The sequence below is a fragment of the Leuciscus leuciscus genome (assembly GCF_965113295.1).
Source record: "Leuciscus leuciscus genome assembly, chromosome: 16".
NCBI classification, from domain to species: Eukaryota; Metazoa; Chordata; class Actinopteri; order Cypriniformes; family Leuciscidae; genus Leuciscus; species Leuciscus leuciscus.
Window position 1 is genome coordinate 26,674,647 of NC_138740.1, and position 24,020 is coordinate 26,698,666.

The 24,020-nt window shown below is 37.5% G+C and overlaps 1 long non-coding RNA gene across 1 annotated transcript in view; it reads right to left on the reverse strand.

The window, feature by feature from the left end:
* Window positions 1-3,227: 3,227 nt before the first annotated feature.
* The window catches only part of LOC309477284, a 347,071-nt gene continuing 326,278 nt past the window's right edge, over window positions 3,228-24,020 (reverse strand). Inside the window, exon 2 of the long non-coding RNA XR_014198600.1 lies at window positions 3,228-3,409. This is a non-coding gene — a long non-coding RNA (uncharacterized lncRNA). The remainder of the gene's footprint in view (window positions 3,410-24,020) is intronic.

The window sequence follows — 24,020 nt, forward strand, 5'->3', positions numbered from 1 at the left end:
AATGGAGGAAGAACGTGATTCAGCTGCGAACCCTTGGCCGTACCGTAGCGAATTCTTTTCTTTTAAGTCAAGTCAAGTCAAGTTTATTTGTATAGCGCTTTTCACAATACAGATTGTATCAAAGCAGCTTCACAGTATTAAATTAAAATAATACAACAAAGTTTGTTTCAAGAGGAATTTATTGATTGATAAAATTAAATTAAATATCCCCAAAATATCCCCAACTGAGCAAGCCAAAGGCAACAGTGGCAAGGAACCGAAAAACTTCATCAAGTGACCTAATGGTGTCCTAAAACTCCATCAGGTGACCTAATGGAGAAAAAAAAAAACCTTGGGAGAACCCAGGCTCAGTCGGGGGCCAGTTCTCCTCTGGCATTTATGAGCTAGAGGCCGGATTGTAGTTTGAACTGTGGGATTATATGAATGCCTGGCTGAAGAGATGCGACTTTAATCTAGTTTTAAACTGGGAGAGCGAGTCTGAGCAACGAACAGTATCAGGAAGACTATTCCAGAGTTTTGGAGCCAAATGTGAGAATGCTCTCCCTCCTTTGGTGGTTCTGGATATCCTAGGTATGACCAAAAGCCTTGAATTTAGTGATCTTAAAGAGCGCGATGGATTATAGGGCGATAGAAGATCCGTTAAATAGACTGGAGCTAAGCCGTTTAGGGCTTTATAAGTCAGTAGCAATACCTTATAATTAATACGGAACTTTATAGGTAACCAATGCAGTGATGATAAAATCGGTGTTATATGATCATATTTTCTTGATCTAGTAAGAACTCTAGCGGCGGCATTTTGGACTAACTGTAGCTTGTTTATTGAGGATGCAGGACAACCAGCTAGTAAAGCATTACAGTAATCCAGTCTCGAGGTCATGAATGCATGAACTAACTTTTCTGCATCAGAAACTGATAGCATATTACGTAGCTTAGCAATGTTTCTAAGGTGGAAAAATGCTGTTTTTGTAACATATGAAATATGATTTTCAAAAGACAGGTTGCAATCGAGTATAACACCCAGGTCTTTTACTGTAGAGGATAAAGTAACAGGACATCCTATGATGTTAAAGTTGTATTGTGCGAGGTTTTGTGGGCGGTTTTTTGAACCGATAAGTATTACCTCTGTCTTGTCTGGATTTAATAAAAGAAAATTACGGGTCATCCAATCTTTTATATCTTTAACACACTCTGTCAATTTGGAAAATTTTGCGTTTTCATCCGGCCGTGATGAAATATATATTTGAGTGTCATCAGCATAACAATGGAAACTAATTCCATGTTTCCTTATAATATTTCCAAGTGGCATCATATATATTGAAAATAACAGAGGGCCTAATACAGATCCCTGCGGCACTCCATAGTTTACTGGAGTTATGATCGATTTTTCTCCATTTAAATAGACAAAATGGTAGCGGTCAGATAGGTATGATTTGAACCAGCTTAGTGCTTGTCCTTGAACACCAGTATAATTTTGTAGTCGATCTAAGAGTAATGTATGATCTATAGTATCGAACGCAGCACTAAGATCAAGTAAAACTAGTATTGAGATACAGCCTTGGTCAGAAGCTAAAAGTAAATCATTTGTGATTTTAACGAGCGCAGTTTCAGTGCTATGATGCGGTCTGAATCCAGACTGAAACTTTTCATAGATCTCATTTTGTTGCAAGAAAGAGCCCAGTTGAGCGGACACCACTTTTTCTAATATTTTAGACATAAATGGAAGATTTGAAATGGGTCTATAATTTGCTAGATTATTATGATCTAATTGTGGTTTCTTAATGAGAGGTTTTATAACTGCCAGTTTAAATGTTCTTGGAACATGACCTAAGGATAAAGACGAGTTAATAATATTGAGGAGAGGATCTTCCACTACAGGTAACACTTCTTTCAGTAGTTTAGTTGGTATAGGATCTAATAAACATGTTGTTGTTTTAGATGAAGTGATAAGTTTATTTAACTCTTTTTGTTCTATAGTTGTAAAGCACTGTAATTGTTCTTGCGGGTGAATTATAAGGCGCGATTGAAGATTGAACGTTTACAATTGTGGTTCTGATGCTTTCTATTTTCTCAGTGAAGAAGTTCATGAAATCATTACTACTGAACTGTAACGGGATATTTTGTTCGGGTGACGTCTGTTTATTTGTTAGTCTAGCCACGGTGTTAAATAAAAACCTTGGATTGTTTTGGTTGTTTTCTATTAGTTTGCGGAGGTGCTCAGCCCTGGCCGCTTTTAGGGCCTTTTTATAACGTGACATACTGTCTTTCCAAGCGATTCTAAAGACCTCTAAATTAGTCTGTTTCCATTTACGCTCTAAAATACGCGTTTCTCTCTTTAAAACATGCGTAGTATTGTTATACCATGGTGCTTTATTTTTCTCTCTTACCTTTTTTAATTTAATAGGTGCAACCTCATCCAATGTTCTAGAGAGAATGGTGCTCATAGTGCTAGTTAGTTCTTCTAGTTCATCTGTTTGTTTGGGTTCAGGCGGCAGCTGAGACAGATTAGATAAGCAATTTGAGAAATTATCTATGGTGGATGGGAGGATTGTTCTGCCTGGTTGATAACGCGACGCCGCATGACATATTACAGCAGTACGTAATATGCAAGTTACCATGTAGTGATCAGTGACTTCATCACTTTGTGGAATGATATCTATATCGGTTGGATCGGTTCCATGTGATATAATTAAATCGAGTGTATGATTAAGACGATGTGTTGGTCCGGTGACGTTTTGCTTGACCCCAAATGAATTTAATAAATCTGTAAACGCAGCTCCTAACGCATCATTTGGATTATCTACGTGTATGTTAAAATCTCCAACAATTAATGCTTTATCGACATTGACTAATAGGTCTGATAGAAAATCTGCAAACTCTTTTAGGAAATCAGCGTAAGGCCCTGGCGGTCTATATACGGTAGCCAAGGCTAGAGATAATAGGGATGTTTTTCTAACATCTAAGAGCGTAACATTTAGTACAAGTACTTCAAATGAAATAAACTTAAAACCCGTTTTCTGGGTAACATTTAGAATATCTTTATAAATGGTTGCAACACCTCCGCCACGACCAATCAGACGGGGCTCATGCTTATAACAGTATCCAGGAGGAGTAGACTCATTAATACCGAAATAATCATTTGGTTTAAGCCAGGTTTCAGTAAGGCAAAGTATATCGAAGCTATTATCTGTGACTATTTCATTTTAGTGGTAAAAGTATGTTTAGTGGATTGTTTAAAGCATGTTGCATACTGGCATTAGATAGTAGTCTTATAGTTTGATAATTAAATACAATTAAATACAAACAGTTCTAAAGCAGGATAAAACCTTGTATGTGGTTCATTCACTTCATGTTTTTAGAGATTAAAAGCTTAAACAAGAATCTCTAGTTTTCATTCTTGCATTTACTTTTACTCTTTTAATAAGTACAATTTTAATGTGGTACTTTTTTACTTTTACTCAAGTACGATTCTGTCCAGTTACTTTTTACTTTTAATTGAGTACAATTTTCCCTCAGTACTTGTACTTTCACTTGAGTAACATTTTTGAGTACTTTTTACACCTCTGAAAACTAGTCACTATTCATCTTCTTAAAATTAATTGATTGTGTAGTGTAAAATTGGGCCATTTGAATGTTTATTCAAACCTGACATTCACAATGGCATGCATGATCATGTGTCCGTTCAGACAGGGAGCCAGAAAACACCCAAGTCATTGTGCAGATGTCCAGTCACGGTCTCAGATGGCCACAGTTAATGGACTGTAAAATCACTGATTACACAGAAATCAGTGGCTCTCCTTCAGTCCATTTCTCCGATCACTGCCTCGTATCACAGATATAATCTCGCTGACTGTAAATAACACCGAGCACATGGCCGCTTTCAGCCTCTGACTGATATTGATATCCAGTGAAGCTGAACCCGATGGACTGAGATTCATACCATCTGCAGAAACGTCCTGCCGGGATGGCTAATTTCATATTGAGCCATTAGCATCGACTTATTCTGGCCACATGTTGTTAAGTTCATTCCTGCTATACAGTATCTTACAACACAGAGTCGCAGACACATATCCATTGTACTGTGTGTCTTTAATAGTTGGTCAGTAAGTCAGAAAACATGTTATTAAAAGTAAAAATTTGTTTTACCTACTTTAAGTAATTTGCTTTGTCATCGGTTTCTGATTTAGTGGTGCTGATTTTTACTTTACTTTACTAAATTAGTTTATCACAATAAACTGAACAATTTTATTTTATTTTATTTAATTTACTTAGTTTATTAACTTAGTTCATGTTATTAACTTAGTTTTTTTTTACAATAAAGTGAACGCTTTACTTTACTTTATTAACTTAGTTTATCACAATAAAGTGTACAATAAATTTTTTCCATTTTATTTTATTTTACTTTACTTTTTTATTTGATTAACTTAGTTTATTTTATTGTCTTAGTTTATCACAATAAAGTGAACCAAATATTTATTATTTTAATTAATTGATTAGTTTTATTTTATCTTGTTTTACTTGACTTAGTTTAGCACAATGAATTGAACAATCCATATATATATATATACACACACACACACACACATACATATATATACATATATATATATATATATATATATATATATATATATGTATATATATGTATATGTATGTGTGTGTGTGTGTATATATATATATGTATGTGTGTGTATATATATATAAATATACATATATATATATATATATATATATATAAATAAATATGTGTGTATATATAAGTACGTATATATAAATATTTTGTTCAATAAATTGTGAGCATTTTTATTGCCATTTTTTTTAAATGACTTCTAACATGAAAGAAGAAGAATTAAATTAAGAAAAGCTCTTAGTAAGCATTGGATTTGGTGAATTCTGGGAGAATTCTGTTTTGTGAGATTACTTGGTTTGTTTCATTCTAAACCAACACACCCTGTTTGATTGCAGAAATATGTATGATAATATCAAAATACAGAAAGCATTTAATAAATACATCAAAATGAACATCCTTATGTAAGCAGTGTCAATCATAACAGTGTCAATCGTTCAGCAGTAGCTAACTTCAGCTACAGCTGAAAGGGTTCCATCCTGTTCATGTAATTGTCTTTGTGTAAATATTGCAAGCAGTAATTAAGAAAATGTAAGTGGCAAAAGTTTGACAAAAGCATATTTCTGAAAGTCTTAAGTTACAGAGTTCAAAAGATACTGCATAATAGGAATGACAGCCTCTCCATATATGCTGGTAAAAAAAAAATAAAATAAAATAATAGGCCTACATCTCTGAAAAAGCCTCATATTTCTTTGCTCGGAGCTAGCCATCTGTTTATCAGTATACATATTTTACATTCCTCATGTGAGTTTTACATATGGAATAATGTTTTTCCATTAAAATGCCTGCACTGTGTATTGAAATGCAGAAATGACACCAAAATAGAAAATGTTTGCTTGCCTGTTTGTGTGTGTATTTATCTGGAGGGCGTGGAGAGGAAGAAAGAAAAAGAAAAATAGTGATTGATTTTATTCATGCCTTGAAATTCTCGTCGCCGTGGCAGTGAGGTGGGCGTCCAGAATGTTAATGACAGGAATGCTTTTTAGCAGCCGGGGGGTCGTGACCCCTGAAGTCATAGCCAAGGCACAAATCAATTCCAATTTGTCACGAGAACATCCGAGGGTCACATTTGGTGGCACCAAATTGGGGGCAATTTGTTTGGAGGGAGGCCTGTGTCAGGTCAGAACGCTACATGTGTAAGTCTCGTCAGCTTTAGAGCGCTCTAATGGCCCAGAGTAATATTTTCTCTGCCTGGGCTCTATAAGAGCTTTATGGAGGTTTCTTGAAAACCCAGCTGAAAATCATCTGAGCAAGAGGTCAGTCTGACCGACTCTTTTTCACAATGCTCGGATATTACAGTCCAGCAGGGTGATTCGGCAGTCATATTTGTATGCTGGGAAGAGTGGGAATAAGTATTCGTTTCGTCATCACGCTTCTGATTTTGTATGGCTGATTTATTTTTTAATTTGTATTTTGTTCTTTAATATTATTTTATTATATATTTTGCTTTTATTTTATTACTTTTGTTTAGTTTCTTATTTTGTTTAGATTTTTTTTGTATTTTGTTTTGATTATATTTTGTATTTTATTTCAATTCATTTGTCACGTAGAATAAAACCGGATTCAATTGCGAGTGACAACAAACATTTATTGAGAAACACAGGTGAGAGTAGTTAAACAGGGTCAGATGAAGATGTGGTGCCTGGAACAGTCTGAGCTTTGGCAGCGCAGGGACTCAATGGGCAACCCAGCCTTAGCTTTGGTGCGTGCCCCAACCTGGAGGAGAGTCTCACGGGCTCTGTTCCACGTGCTGCGGCACCTCTGGATGAAGGCGTAAGCGGAGGAGACCGCGACTTCGGATTCCAGACTAGGAAAAATAGGTGGCTGGTAACCTAAACTACATTCAAACGGAGTGAGGCCCATGGATGACACTGGTAACGAGTTGTGCGGTTTACTCCTGGATGACAAGCTACTTTGGAACAATGACCCCATCGAATGATGTCAGACTGCAGTCCCACCGGCACGAATAACCGACTCGATGGGCAACCGGGCGGAGGTGTTACCCCTTCTAAGGCCGATTTGACCTTCGACTTGATATCCCATGTGAGTGTGGAAACAATGAGTCTCAGGTAAAATGCACTCGGGAGTGGACGGGCGTTCGGAACGGTCAAAGACGTGAGACAAAGCATCGGGTTTGATGTTTTTAGAACCCGGGCGGTACGAGAAAGAAAAAAAAATCTAAACGGACAAAAAAAAATAAAAAAGCCCACCGAGCCTGCCTGGTGTTGAGTCTTTTGGCGGATCTGATATATTCCAAGTTCTTGTGGTCGGTCCAGACGATAAAAGGTAACCCCGACCCTTTTAACCAATGACGCCATTCTTCTAACGCTAGCTTGACCGCCAACAACTCTGTTACCAATGTCATAGTTACGTTCGGCGGATGATAAACGATGGGAGAAAAACGTGCAAGGATGCATCTTGTCGTCCGAGGAAGAGCTCTGGGAAAGAACCGCACCTACCCCCACCTCTGACGTGATGGATCAGGGGCTAGGAGAATGGGACCCGAAACAAAATGGCTCTTGAGGTTGGAGAATGCAGTTTCGGCTGCACCGGACCACCTGAACGTCGTCCTGGAGGAGGTCAAGGCAGTCAGAGGAGCGGCTAGCTGGCTGAAGTTGCAAATAAAACCACGGTAAAAATTGGCCTTACGGGAATCTGGACTTGGCCAATCCACCACAGCCTTAACCTTTTCGGGATCCATGCGCATTCCCTCGGACAAGATGATGTAACCTAGGAAAGGAACAGACTGTGCATGAAATTCGCATTTCTCCACCTTGACAAAAAGCCCATTCTCTAGCAACCTCAGGAGCACTCGTCTGACGTGCTGAACGTGTTGCTGGAGAGAAGATGAAAATACCAGAATGTCATCCAGATAGACATAAATTAACTGATTTACCATGTCTCTCAGCACATCATTGATGAGTGCCTGGAAGACCGCAGGGGAGTTTGACCAAAAAGGCATGATCAAATATTCAAAATGGCCCCTGGGGGTATTAAACGCAGTCTTCCACTCATCCCCCTCCTTTATGCGAACCAAATAAGCATTGCGTAATTCCAGTTTTGTGAAGATGGATGCTCCCTGTAACCTCTTGAAGGCTAAAGACATCAACAGCAAAGGATAAGAATTCTTTACCGTGATATTGTTCAGCCCTCTGTTATCAATACAAGGTTGCAAATACCTTCTTACCCACAAAAAAGAACCCCGCCCCCGCTGGAGAAGAGGAAGGGCGAATGAATCCGGTTGCTAGTGAATCGGAAATGCTAGTGAATTTTCCATTGCCTCCCTTTCTGGAGCAGAAAGGGAGTATAACTTGCCCTTAGGCGGAGACGTACCTGGCAGTAACTCTATAGCACAGGCATAGGGACGGTGCGGAGGCAGAGAAGCAGCATGGAACTTACTGAACACGGGACTTTCCTTCAGGTCGAGGTACTCTGCGGGCATGTTTGACAAAAATCACAGGCTACTCCTGCAAAACAGAACCAGACACAGACGAACAAGCAGACACAAGACAGGACGCGTAACACTCATTACTCCAGGCCGAGACTAAACTGTGGCCCCAGTCCACCCTGGGACTATGTTTCACTAGCCAGGGATGGCCGAGTACTATGGGGATGAGTGGAGCGTCCATAAGCAGAAAGGAGATCTCCTCCGAATGGTTACCAGAAGTGATGAGTGTTATTAAGCACGCGTCAACCCGTAAAGCCGACTCGATGAGTCCGTCCAAGTTCCTGGGCAGGTCCATCGTATAAATCTCTTTCTATACAGTCAGCCAGCCCATGCAGGAACATGTCCCACTGCGCCTCTTTGTTGCATCGGCACTCTGTTGCTAAAGTCCTAAATTCGATATAATAGTCCGACACCGGTCTATTCCCCTAATGAAGATCCGCGAGTATACGGGCCGCCTCACGTCCCGTCACAGCACGATCAAAGACCCTCCTCGGCTTGTCGGATAGTGCCTGGAACGAAGCGCTGCATGGGTGGTGGTTCTCCCACACCGCTGTCCCCCACTGAGCCGCACGTCCTGTCAACAGTGTTAGTACAAAAGTCACCTTAAGACTGTTCAGAAGTGAACATCTTTGGCTGGAGCGAGAAGAACAAAGAGCACTTGTTGATAAATGGTCTGCAGAAGTTGGGCTCACCAGAATATGGCTCAGGGGTAGGCATACGTGGCTCAGGTTGGTAATAAAGCAATGTAGGAGCGGGGGGAACAGGTGCAGGGGGTGGCGCAGTGGGACCGCTTAGATGTTGGAGCTGTTGGGTGAGCTCAGACACCTGCGCTACCAAGGCTTGCACTGCACGACCTGTGACAGTCATCTGTTCCTCCTGCTGATCCATGCTTCAGGACACAAATTCTGTAAAATCCGTTGCACTCGCTGAATCCATGATGGTCAGATTGTTCTGTCACGTAGAATAAAACAGAGGATTCAATTGCAAGTGACAAACATTTATTGAGAAACACAGGTGAGAGTAGGTAAACAAGGTCAGATGTAGATGTGGTGCCTGGAACAGTCTGAGCCTTGGCAGCACAGGGACTCAAAATGGGCAACCCAGATCCTCCGTAAAGGTGAGAGGAGCGATAGGGAAATCCAAACCACCGCAGAACCAGGACGGGAACAACATCGTATAATCCTCAGAGAAGACAGGCAGAGCGATCAGTAAATCCGACAGGAAATCCACTGGGGACTCAGAAAAACGGCCCAGAGAACAGACAAGCACACAGGAACTAACCCAACGATCTGACAAACACAAGACGAATGACAATGAGTATAAATAGACACAGATGATGAGTGACAGCTGGCGCTGATAATCAGCTGAGTGGTAATCAGCGGCCACACCCACACGCACACACATACACACAGAGAGAGAACGAGCCAGTGAATTCATGAACCATGACAATTTTATTATTGTATTGTATTGTATTTTGTTTTGTTTTATTACTATATTTTTTGTTTTATTATAATTAAATTGATCGTTTTATTTATTAATTTATTTTTCAAAAGTTTGCTCACAATGCCCATAAAACTCTCAGGATGTTTGGTTTGTATATTTGGTGCCTGAAAGCACATTTTTATCAAACTATGTCCAATAAAAATATTTGTAGCCCATAAGGTGGCATTATTCATGTGAAGGCGATGTTCATTTTAAATCACAGATGAAATTGCCACCGGGAAGCTTTACTGCTAAAGGGAGGTTGGAGCGTTAGGCTTGTTTAGTGGAAAGATTGCTGTCTCTCAAACCTTCCGCTGTATAGGCTGAAGTGAAATCATCAACAGTCCTCTTATGGGATCTAATGGCAAGGTCGGATCATTCATATGCAATGAGGCCTCTAACACTAAATATGCAAATGTGCTCTCACATACGCTCAGATATTGCCAGATTATGGAAGGACCTCAGTGTGTGCCAGTTTTTTAATTGTGTCCTAATTATACCTTAACCCTAATTAACCTGATGGGATGGCAGTTGAGTTTAATTAATCTTCCAGTGTTGTGTTCCCACCATGGGCTGGAAAAGTAACTTTTTTTTCACGCACAACTTTTCCCTAATCTGTCGGCGCACCCTCCCGCCCTCTCCTTTTTCTGTTCCAGCACACGTAATCACAACTAGGCAGATTAGCTAATTACCAAGCGCTCCACCAGGACCACAACCAGACATGGAGAATGTGGAAGAGAGTTCTGAACACAAACCTCACTGCAGAGTCATTTGAAACATGGTGCAATTAAAAGGTTATTGTGTTAATATATATTCAGATAACAATTGTACTGTTTTTAAGTTATCAGAGATGTTCTGCAGTTCTTAAGTGCGGTGAATTAGTAGAGGGAAAAAAGAGAGACTGTTGACTAAGAATATAAAGTGTCTTCTGGTCTTCCAGTTGTTAAACCACGAAAGGTTTTAAGTTAAGCTAAAACACCTGGTCTTTCCCGCTAAGCTTTTATGTCTGTAATTTTTGTTAAGTCATTCAGTCTGCTCTATACTTCAGATGTAGTTTCAAAAGCCAAGTTTTTGACTTTTGGCATTGGTATTCGGCAACTAAGTGGAAGCATTTATTTAAATTATGGAACAACGGCCTGTTCTGCAGATAACGCTGAGAAGAGTTGAAGAAACGTCTTGTGCCTTTTTGTTCAGAGTTTCTTTCAATTCAGATCCAGCAGCAAGCATTTAAGAAATGAAATTTTGGAGAAGTATAAAAAGCTTTGCTCAAAGAATTCAGGATATTAGGGAATCAAAACCCCAAAAATTTGACACACACACACACACACACACACACACACACACACACACACACACACACACACACACACACACACACACACACACACACACACACACACACACACACACACACACAGGGGAGTCATCATTACCCTTTCAAGTTAATTGTATGAGGTATACTTAAGTAATGTTAATTATACATGTTCAAGTATATTTTTAAGTATACTTTATGTAGTAAGTATACTAATATCAATGTGTACTTGTAAACTTGCAAGTGTACTATTTCAATACTGCTTGGGACTAAATTGGCCCAATTTTGGTATATAAAAGTATACGTTTAGTACTATAAGTGTAAGAGTAGTAAACTAAGTGCACAACTAGGTTTCTCATTTGTAATGCATCTGTACTACAAGTGAACTTATAAGTTTTATTTTAGTAGCTTCATGCATCCTTTTTTAACCAACACTTGAATGTCGGTAAGTTTCATAAAGAAAGACAACATTTTAAACAAAAAAGTAATGCAAATTAGAAAAATACTAATAGAACACTTGAATAAACTTATTTTTCGTAAGGGTAGCTACTGCTCATATTAAATGCATATTAAACTTGGATCAAATAAACTGCATTTTTTCAAAGTTGCTGTTAACAGTATCAGTAAACCTTTCTTTAAGCGTGTAGGCTGAGACTGAGGCTTCAGTTTAAGCTCCAGTAATCTGAAAGTCTCATGTTCCTGTCAATCATGTTCCTGTATTTCATCAAAGCATGCCTACAAACACATGGACTGATGTCGGGACTGCGCTCTGAATATTCACTGACCCTCAAACCGCCCTGGTCTTCTACTCTGCTTGTGAACATTTGTGTCTTGTACAATGTGACTTAGTTTAAATTCCACAATGATTTGCTGTTCACTTTTGTCACTCTTTGTTCCGTGCTCGTACATGCCCATATCTGTGTGAGATTCCAGAGCTATAGCTGATGTGGCCCACTAGGGTCACACTTTCCAATCTCACCCTTCACCACTCTGGGTTATATTTCCTTGACTCCGAACACCTTTCCACCTTTCAACCTCTCCCTGTCGTGCCGGGCAGAAATAGTTTTTGTATTAGTTCCTAGTAGTGTAGTATTGGGTGCATAAGGTTGCCCTCAAGCTGTGTGGAAAAGAATGAAAGAACTTAGAAGTGAAAAATAAAAAACATTTCTGCATTGACAAATGAGAGGTTTGAGCCAGAGTGTTCCTAGTCAGAACACATTGAGCCAGGAGAGACTGACACTCTCGGTCGCTCTGTAAAACAAAGTCAGGAGAGAACTTTGAATGAGAAGAAATGAGAAAGGGAGGAGAAAAGGGGGTGATGAGGTTTCTTTTCCAAAGTAAAGGGACATTCATTTGTTTGTGAAAGTCGAAGGCTTGATTGAAACATAATTCTATTGTCAGTAAATGCAAATTCAATGTGCTGTTCTCGACGGTTGTAGAAACCTTATAGAATAGACTGCCTTTTAAAATGCTAATTACATAAGCAATGACTGAAAAAGTTATATACTCTCAAATCACATAACAAAAACAACTATCTCAGGGAACTATTTCAAATTAGCATTTTTCTTTGAAACCTCAAACAGAAATTGTGCTCTACTATGACAAACTCTCCAGCAACCAATTTTTTGTGCTGCTGTTTTACCTTGTGCAGCAAATCAGCTTCAGATATGAGTTTATTCTGTCTTAATCACATTATTGATGCTACTAATAATCTTACACCCACACAGCACTATTTCTGATGTTAGACCATCTCATAAGTGTTCATCATCAAATAGACCTTTATGCTGTGCATGTGTAGAATTATAATTAAGGCTGTCAATCTGATATGCTGATTAGTTCAGCAAAAAGCATCATTTTAATTACTGGTGATTACTTGATCATCAAATCAAATGAAGACGATTCAAAGGCATTGCATTTATTGTCATTATTAATGCTCAGATGATAGGAACATTTCTAATTACTGAATTCATGTATGGGTCAGGGAGTTGAATCATTTCATTTTATCACTTATTTATTTTCATATATTTTTAAATTAATGAATTACATTGATTGAACTTCTTAAAACTCTTGCCTACCAACTCTTTTTTTTTTTTTTGCCGTGCTTATCATGCTAAAGCCATTCAGCTGTCTTGGTTTATTGACTTATCCCTTGTTTTTAATGTTTTCCACTTCTTTTCCCCTGTTTGTCCCCCCAGGACAGGAGAAGAGCGCAGCAGATGGGTGGGTGAGAACATTCTAGAGCAATAATGAGATGTGCCCCATCTCTTTGAGGAATGACACCACCTGCACTATGTTCCTCAGTTGCTTTGTGATTTCCTGAGAAAAAAAAAAAGAAAAAAAAAGAAAAAGAGGATTCTGGATGTTATGGAGTCTTTTTGTTGCTAGAATTACTGCTGACTCATACCTAACCCTATAGATATACATCAAAATAATATTTCATATTTTAGTCAAACATCATGGCCCACATCAATAAGCCTTTCAGTTAGTCATGTAGATTAGAAATACCTTGATATGTGCTTGGAAACTCAAGGTTGCATAGACAAAGTTGTGAATACCAGTTGTTCCCAACTGTTACATAATTATTTACAAAATTAAAACAAAAAAAAACAAAAAAAACTAAAAAAAAACTACTTATTAATATATAAATAAACAGTTTTCTCTATTAAAAGTTGATAAGCCTGTTTTTTTGCTACTTATCTTAATTATCCATGATTATATGGTTGGTTGCATTTGTATTATTTGCATTTAACATATTTTTATCCCCTGCTGTCTGCAACTGTATCAAACCGTTATCAAAACTGCCACCCATTTTTTGAGTCAAACTTTAGTTGAAAACCACAGGTTAGATGTGTCACATTACATAAACAGTTTTATAATGGATCCTTTTCAAAACCATTTCTGCTTGCATCTATTACCAGTGAAGGCATTTTTATATAGGTTGTTGTTGCTGGATTGAAGAGCATGATCTTATGAACTCGATTAATGTGATTTATTCAGATTAGCCTCCGCTTCCTGCCTTCTTCTCTTCTTGACTTCAGAGCATAATCTGAACCCGAATTTCAATTTGCATCCTTTTTTGTTTGTTTGCCTGTAGTATCTGACTTTCCTCAAACTTCACCCCTTTTTTCTCATCTCCTTTGCATCCTTCGTTTTTCTATTGCTTTTTTTTGTGTGTGTATTTTTCTGTCTTTCTTTACTGGTTATAATTGAGATTTTCTTATTTTCCGTGTTCATCCATGCGAAGCAAGGAAGGAAAAGGTTATCTCGCCACCTTTATCAAAACCGTCTGATGATTGTCCTCTCTCTCGCTCTGCATATGTTTACATGCATGCAATTATTCCTTCACCGCTCAGTTGCTGCTGATCTGTGACGTTTCTGTGTGCGGGTGTCAGTTTCTATCTGTCTGACTGTCTGCATATGTAGTTGTTTGTCTGCATGTGTGCAGTTGTCGCTAAGATGTGTATTGACAAGGTGTAAACTGATTGGTCTTTTGAATGCCAAACCTTTTTGTTTTTATTCAGAGAAAACAAGTGAATATCAGTAAAAATGAAATTCAAGTACCACTTTCAATGAATAGTGTACAACAATACACTATCGATCTATCTATCTATCTATCTATCTATCTATCTATCTATCTATCTATCTATCTATCTATCTATCTATCTATCTATCTATCTATCTATCTATCTATCTATCTATCCTATTTTAGGAGGAAAATTTGCAGTCATTCCAATGTGTCACACGTGTGATGTCGCACGTGTCACAGTTTTAAGGAATGTTAGGTAATGAAATAGAGTGGTTCAATGCTTAAAATGTGCACATGATGTTGGCATAAAGATAATGGCAGCTAAAATTTTGTCCTGCTTCATGTGTACTTGTTTATCCATTTGTTGGTTTAATTTTATGTCAAATAAATGGATGTTGGATGTTGTTTAAAAAAAATTATCAGTCATCCAGGTCATTGCAAAATGCTCCAAGCATCAAGCAACAACAAATAGATAAACAAGTCTACACAAACTTGACATTTTACAAAGACCATGCTGATCCTCACCTGTATAACATCAATTTATATAATATTTATCTATTTATATATATATAAAATATCATAACTTTAATAATACTACGCCATACCAAAAATACAGATAATGCAGTCCCCCATGGCGCTGTCTATGGTCCTGAAATCTGCTCTTGTTTGTTCCCTATATGCTTTTTAAAGGGACTTTACTAAATGTACTTATAATTTGTAATACTAAAATACCCCAGGAGCACCAAATCACATGAAATGTATGAATGTAGTATACAAACCCAAAGTAAGTGCTAATCCCTTTCACAGAATCAGAAGGTTTAACAGTTTGGAACAAATTACTCATTTCATTCTTATTAGATTGACATTTGTTTTCTTTTATATAATGGCAGACACCTGTCATATCACCCCCTTGGGTTTCCTACGAAAGCCTTATTCATTTGACAGTATGCTTGCAATCATCCCAACAGCAACCTGCGCGTGCTGTGTTTAGCTAATTACACCAAATGACTATGAATTAAAAGCAGTGCTGCGCGCTGATGTTCAGACACGTGCTCGGCTGATGTTCAGACACGTGCTCGGCTGAACGACATATGCCATTGTTTGTATGCCAGAGGTATGTTTACAATACATCGAATGTAACTTGGACTAGTAGGCCATTCACAGAGAAATCTATAGACACTCTATAATCACACAATTAGCTTGCGCATATGTAAAACTGTCTCTGTTTTCTTCTCAAAGCATCTCTCACCCTTCACCAGCTGTGCTTCCAGCGTTAAAGGACCCACGGCGACGGTGCTTTATGCAGAATAACGAGTGAAAATCTGTTGCTTTGTAGACCTAGACCTCCCTCAAAATATCTCCCGGTGAGCTAGGCCCCGTAATTAAGGCAGTTTTTCATAATTGCCATTCAATTCAGCAAGGACTTGTTTTGTTTCACGTCTTGCGCTCGTGCCACTGTGTTCCGCTCCTCAGGAAAATAATTGCGCAAAAAAAGTGTGCTCATTTTCGACTCGTAAGGAGGCGTGAAACACATTGCAGATCAGTGGCTCGTTCGCACGCGTGTGCACGCGCCAAGAGAGGCAGAAGTCTTTTGGGAGTTCAAACTGTGATTAGGAATAATGCTGTGAGGAAGGAAACGCTATAAAAGACAGACACAGCAGTGAGTTTTTCCGCAAAATGTAGGCAATGCTTTGCAATTACATCACAATACTGTTCAATCATGACATCATGTGCAGCTGATCGAGTTGCTATTTTAATTTGTTTTTGCAGTGTAGTAGACAGCTGGTTAATATGAGTGACTGAATTTGGGAGCAGTATGAAAAGATCAACCTGGCTACAATCTGTTGCAATGATGTGTATGTCATGCATACAATTTAAAGGGATTTTAGTTTACCCAAAATAATTAAGTAAAATAAAATGCTGTCATTAATTACTCACCCTCGCATTGTAAACTTGTGTTAGTTTCTTTCTTCTTTTGAAGAAAAAATAAGATATTTTAAAGAATGTTGTTAAACAAAAACCTTCTGGTCCTGTATACTTGGAATTAAGCCTTTTTCCCGTTATTTTTTGATTCACGGGATCTGACACCAGTTATCTTGCCAATAAAAATCTTTTATTCTTCACACGTGTCAGCATAGGAGAGAAACTTGAGAAGATGTTGTATTCGTGCCAGGTCTATGTGTTCCCAGTGTTTCTCTGCTGTAGTACAGCAAGACTGAGCTTATATACACCACTGAGGGACTTACAACCATGTAAGGTAGAAAAACATGCTGCTTATGTTTAAAATGGAAAGCATACCTCATGCTTACACATTGCACAATCCACTTTCCATATTAAGAAACTATCCCTCGGTGTATACATTTGTGGTACATTTGCATCAAAACATTTCTTTCCTTGTAAAAAAAATATGCCAATTGTACACATTTGATGTATCATCATCAGGGGAACATGTTACTCTCCCAGCTCCCCTCCCTGTGTCTGACATGTGATCCTCACACATGGACTCATGCTATCTATAGTCTAACTCATGCATTTTAAACTTCATAAGATAATACAACTGATTATGAATACTAATGAAGAATAATAATACAGATACATAATATTAAATATGAAGTTTTAGTGCAGGTCATCACTGACTTGCAAAGTATTTTTTTTTACTATGGAAGTCAATGGTGACCAGTTTAAGAACATTCTTAAAAATATCTTCTTTTGGGTTTAACAGAACAAAGAAACTCATACAGGTTTAGAACAACGTGAGGGTGAGTAAGTGACGACAGGATTTAAATTTTTGTGTGAACTATCCCTTTAATAATCCAAAATATTCTCGCCCTACAAAGCACACACATTAACCCTAGAATGCATAAAAGGGGTCAAATTGGTTGTCTTTTTTTGGAAGTGTGAGTTTGTTTTTTTAAAAGTAAAATTCCTTGATATTCCACATATCAAAATGGCCCTTATGCTTTTTCTGTGGATTCTTTGCTCAATGAAATACTCATTTTGGTTCGAGATGATGTCATTTTTATATTTTGTGTTGAGAGAAAAAATTCTATACAAGTAAAAGGGTCAATGAATGTACAGGATTTCGTCGTAATTTTAAAAACAGGTTGAACTCCCTGCATTATGTTTCCAGTTTTTTGGGGTCATAGGGTTAAAGACACCATTAAGACTAAAATTAAGATCATCACCCTATTTCAGTTGGAAAACTGTGTTCATCGAACAATTTCACAGGGCAGGGTGAGTGTCTATTCTCCTCACAACTGACCTCCGACCTCTAGACAGGTTGTCACTTCCACCAACACTTATGAAGACCTCATGGATAATTGATCCATTGATGAATCTAATAATCCTTCCATCCTTCTGTAATTTTGGTTTAACCTTCTCATTTCTCTCCATTACATCTGGCTTTCATATCATAAACTCTGTCTTTCTGCTCTTGTCTTTCGCTTTCTCTCTCTTTGGCAGGCAGTGGTCACGCGTCATTAGTACAAACTGACCTTGTGTGAGTGGCCCTGGCTGAGCAGTGATAGACGAGGCCATCTCATCGAGGAGCCATAGAATAGGTGTTGCCATAGTCCACGGCTTCGCTTAATGACTCTCATTCTACATGTTCCATTAGCCATAGATAGGGACAGAGAGAAAAGCCATTTTTTTCCGTGAAGACACACACACACACACAGTCTGACCATGGGGTGGAGAATGTGTAAAAGTACATAAATTACATGTGTTGTTTAGTTCAGCAGAAACACTGCAGCTGTTGTGAGTGAAGGACACATTTCTTTCTCATAGCTTTGAGACTGAGACAACAGCTTTTAAAAAGCAAAGTGCACCTCTCAGGAACGACTGGAAGCTTTGTGTTCTTCTCAAAAATGCATAAACAACTTCATAAATGGCTTTACCGAAGGATGACTTCCGCAGATCTGCATAATTACTTTACAGTTTGATTTTGACGGAAATGTCACCAGAGAAAAAAAAAAAAAAAAAAAAAAAAATAGGGAGAAAAATGAATTCAGTGTGTGAATCCATTTTATGAGATGGTATTTGTTATTTGCTGCAGAAGGAAGTCTTGGTCAGGTTGACATTATAATGATCTTGTTTCTATTGTGTAAATTCACAGTATTTTTAAAAGCTTATAGACGCATTTGATTTGACTTTACTTTAACATGTTAGTTATGGTCCTCAAATGTTTGTTTGTTTATTTACCCATTAGTTCTGGTCCATCCATTTATTTAACAATTAGTTCCAGTTCTCAAATTTTATTCATTTATTTATTTATTTGAGCAGTTACATTGTTACGCCAGTAGATCTTTATGAGTGAGTCACTGAATCATTCAGATGGAGTCAAAAACACTGCATACTCTCTAGGTTTTAACATTCACAACTCCTCTCCTGTGGCCTCATGGGATAGTGAAGTGTCCTTTGGATTCGCACTTCAGAATCTCACCGGAAACATATAGAGGTACTGTGTTTATGATTCTGTTTTCACACACTGATTTTCGACTACTATATAGTAATGAATTATCTATATTTAGATTCTTCATGAACAAAACAACCAACTGCCTTATATGAACGAGTCACTGAATTGTTCCCTCAGTCGTTTTGTTCAAAAACACTGATTCATTTTTTTATTCAGATTCCCCGCGGTGAATATACCATTTATAAATTATTTATAAAATATATATGTATGCTTCTTTTCTCACAAACTCTTCTTCAACACAGCATTGTATTTGACTAATTTTTAAATGACTATGAATATATTTTTTCAACTAGTAATAATGAAGTGATATATTTGTACTGTATATAATCTGTTTAGAAGGAAAGTCAGTGCGAGGAAAGTTTATTAGGCCTTCGCCTCTCACTGAAGGAATGCTGGTCCTGCAAACAGACCATTAGAGATTCTTCAGTTAAAAAAGGGGTTCGAAACTCTTGTGGAATTATCAGCCGCACCAAAACAGAGGCAGTGTTGGATTCTCTGCAAGGTCGAGATTGATATGAAGATATGAAGAGTAATTAAATACAAGGCAAAAATGTGTTGTTTACAAGAAGTTGTTTACAAAATCTAAATGGTACTTAATTGCACATTTAACATATTTTCCTGTCTCCACTTTGAACCTCTCTATTAATTAACAGACTAATTAAAAGGCAAAAAGATTAAAATGAATTAATTGAAAAAATCACCCAAAAAAGAAAAATTTAATACTTTTTAATTATACATTTTTTATTTATCTTTTTACCACACACACTCACACACGCACATACACACAATTTATTTATAATATTAGATATTTTGCTATTTATATGCAATAGTATAAGTTGCTAGTCAAATGCAAATTATGTATGTTATTGGGGTTCAAATGGCATCTGCCACTATTTATTAGTGAATGTGTATTTTCTAGAAGTAAAGATGAGATGAGACAAAATTATTGATTATATGATGACTACTAACTGTAAATGAGCTCATGCATGTATGTATACCTGGCTTGTTTGGTAGTGATCGTATCAATATATTGTGTCTTTACTGCATATATTAATACCTGGATGTTTGTCTGTTTTGTCTTGTTGTGAATATATCTGTGTGTGTGTTTGCAGGTGTTTATTTATAGACCAAATTCACTAGGCTTTAAAACCAGAGCTATGTTATTAAAAGTGTCACACAGCAATTTCCCTTTGCCAGACTAATATTTATCCCCTCTTTCAATAGAGACGATACTGGTCATGGATTTAGCTGCCAAATTCTATTTATTTTTCGTGTTGGCTGATATGAGAGATTATGCTTGTTTGTTTGCTGTTCTGTAAAGACAAACATTCATTCTATCATTGGAGGATGCATTGCAAAGATGAGAGCTGAATGGATATTAAGAACTGCTGGTAACATCATCACAACCTGGCTGTAAACCAAGGTCATTGATTTTCTGGATCATGACTTAAAGGGACATTACACCCAAAAATGACAATTCTATCATTGTTTACTCATTCTTATGATGAGTTAACATTAAAAAATGGTATGATAACTTCTTCGAATTTTTGAGGTTATCATTAGCATTTAAGGAGGATAACAGGATAACAAGGTCGTTTTTAAGATACAAATTAGAAAAATGTTTTTGATTATTTTAGATATTCAAATCAAATTCACAAATAAGTGATTCTAAAAATGTTCTACTTAATTTTCAAAACAGATATCAGCATGTTAATATTATTTTAGTCAGCATTAGGAATTAAACAATTTCAACACACCATGCCTTTGATTTTGTGTGTGTGTGTGTGTGTGTGCTCTCGTCGTGAATGGGCAATAAATATTTTAACAGTATGAAGCTGTAAAACAAACAGGAAATCATCTGTTCTGCGTCTCGCTTTGACTCAGAAAATTGGACATGCACCAGTGATAAGCCAGCACAAGCTTACGACTGCATTACCGCCAATTTGCATGGACTTCCCCTCCCACTCTTTGCTCTATCATAGCGTTTCATCCCCTTCGTTCTCTCAATCTCTCTCTTTCGGTCTCTCTATCTCTCTCTTTTCACCTCTTATGAAAATATCCCTGACATTTCTCTCAACAAACTGTTATGTCTATTAAAGCCATGTGGCCTAGAGTGTGCTTGTATGAACAATATGTTTTTCACATCTTTGCACTTGATGAAGTGAATTCATTATAAAGTGCTCCACATGCAATAGTTAATTAAAAAAGGATGGAAAAAAGAACTGGCACTTGTCCATACAGCAGTAAATTACTTCTGTGTGTATGTAAACAGACAAAGGCCGAATGGCCATTGTTTAGAAGAAGATGGGTCAAGGGTCAACTGCTCACTAATGTTTTGCTGAAGCCCTGAAGAGCGCCCCGGTCAATGAAAACAGTCATTCAACATGGCCTTAGCGTGACCTCTGTGGAATGTAATGACATCATAATGCCAGCAGGAGAGAAGATGAATGTTTGCAAGGATTGTGTTAGAGAGACGCGTCTCTCCTGAGAGGGAAAGAACAATGTAATAAGAGACTTCTCTCGAGAGCCTGATGCTCTCTACACATTGATTTTTAAATGATGCTCGGCCAATGCAGTGCTTTGCATCTGAGCATTGTTGAATGGTTATTGAGTGTGACTGACAGAGGCTCTTTCCCTTTGTCCTATTGTTTTCCCCTCTCCTTTCATTCCAAATACAGAAATTCGGCATTATCCTGCATAGAAAGCATACATGTGATAGGGGTTTTGTGTTGAAGCTGTGATGGACCACTTTATATTGAAGTGTTAATATTTTAAGGCCAGTGCTAAATATTGTGCTGTTTAAAACATTTATAGGACTATAAATTTCATGGATTTTTACCTTTATTCATACTTAATGTTGCACATTATTCAAAACCTATTTTACGTCTGTAATGTAACGCTTTTATGAATGAAACAAAAACATGTACAATTTGCATTTACCTGGATACTGTATATTCACTGTGAACTGTTGTTGTATTGGAAATAATGATGCACATATATTATTATTATTTATTTATTTATTTTTACAGATAAGCCCATAAATAAATGAATGGCCTTTAACTGATAAATGGCTGATTCTATGTCCCCTTTTATACTATTTTGTCCAAAAAAAAAAAAAAAAAAAAAAAAAATATATATATATATATATATATATATAAATAAATTGTTTTAAATGCCACAGGTGAATTTAGACATCACAATATTATAACAAACAGTATGGATATGAATATTCATTTTGAGATTTGTTAAAGATAACATTTAACTGGGTTAAATTATTATTGTTTGGACTCACTCATGGTGAGTAAATAATGACTGAATTTTCACTGTAATATTAAAAGGACTCTCTAAATATGGTTCAGAAAATGTCACAGTTGTCGTTTTACCTTTTCAATATCTCAACAATGGCAGTCTAAGCTCTTTGTTAGGTAAGTGGTCAATAACAGAACAATCCCTGTTGTTTCAGAATTAATGCTTGTTTCACCTGCTTTGTAAAGAAAAGCGATTTCAAACGGCTGTTACCGGTCCTTATCCTGCACGCCTGTGAATGCGAGTGTGCACAAGAAAGAGTGAGATAGCAAGAGAGAGAGGAATTGAAAGGGATGGGAGGGAGGCGAGATGAATGCATTGTTTTCTCTCAAGAGGAAACCATATATCAATAAACGGAAGTTAATTAATAGCACTAGACCCTCTGGCAGTCTAAAGCTACACACGAACTGCACTTCACTGCATCGAGAGAGAACGACTTTGTGTAGCAAAGCTGGCTGCTTGAATAAGAGAATTCTGTTTTAGAATAAAAAGTAGAACAAAAGTGATGCATCAGAATGACCCCCTGGGCACATGCATAAATGAATGGATGGTTAAGCAGTGACGTCACATTTTAGTGGCTTTACACACACACAAAATTTTTTTAATAAATAAATAAATAAAATGTATGTATGTATTAGGGCTGTCAAAGTTAGTGCGATAATAACGCGTTAACGCAAAATCATATTAACGGCACAAATTTTTTTAACACGCGATTAACGCAGCGCATATTTTCTGTATGACCCGTGGCCCAACCTCTAGTTGGAGAAATGGAGATACACAGTGTTGCCAACTTAGCGACATTGCAGACCCCTTTAGCGATTTTTTTCCCTTCAACAAAGCGCCCAAACCTTATTTAGTTTCTGAGAATCTACCGAAAACGTACAAATTCTATGAGGTGGCTTATTCGTACGAATTCATACGACCTGACTCGTACGAATTAGTACGATTTTTGCAAAATCGTACATATTTTACAAATTGGCCAATTCGTATGAATTCATACGAATGACCTACCCCCGACCCCGCCCCTAAACCTACCCATCACGTGGGTTTAGACAAATCGTACAAATTCGTACGAGTGAGGTCGTACGAATTAGCCAACTTTTTATCATTCGTACGAATTCGTACGAATTGGTCGTGAGATAGCGTTGGTACCGCGGGTACTGCGCACCTCTCGCTCTCTCTCTCTCGCTCGCTCGCTCTCTCTCTCTCTCTACGTCTCGCCTGGAGGAGCAGCGCTTTAATTCAGTGAGTTAAACACATTATGTTGCTTCTCTAATTTTACAAGTATAGCCGAAATCAGAGCACAGATATTGTCTTTATCTTATGTGAATTTGATTTCACCAGACGACGGCTCGATTATCAGAATTGTTGTGCAGATTAACTTAACATCTTGGAAGGGAGAGCTGGTTATGTCTTAATGGGTCGCGTTTCAGTCACCATTTCAAATTCATTCCGTTGTTTGACAACAGAAACAGTAAAATATACCAATGAAAACAGTTTTATCGAGAATTTAGCTTCATCAAAATGGGCACAGAGAGAGACAAACTACAATGTAATAATAAATAATAGATGTACATTTAGCATTTTCAGAAGAGCTGCCCTGTCATGCAAAAATCTAAACATGTTTGTGTTAGTAAATTGCTCAGTGCAAAGAAAGAGAATAATGGTAACCTGGCATTTTTTTGTTCCTTCTACATGTGTCTAATAGACATGAACAAGTTCTTTGAAAAACATCTATGACCTTTGAAACATGTCTCGTCCTTATGCTCTATATTGACTATGGTTTCAATAATAAACATACATTTGCATAAAGCATCTATATTTATCCATGCCCACATTGATTAGAGT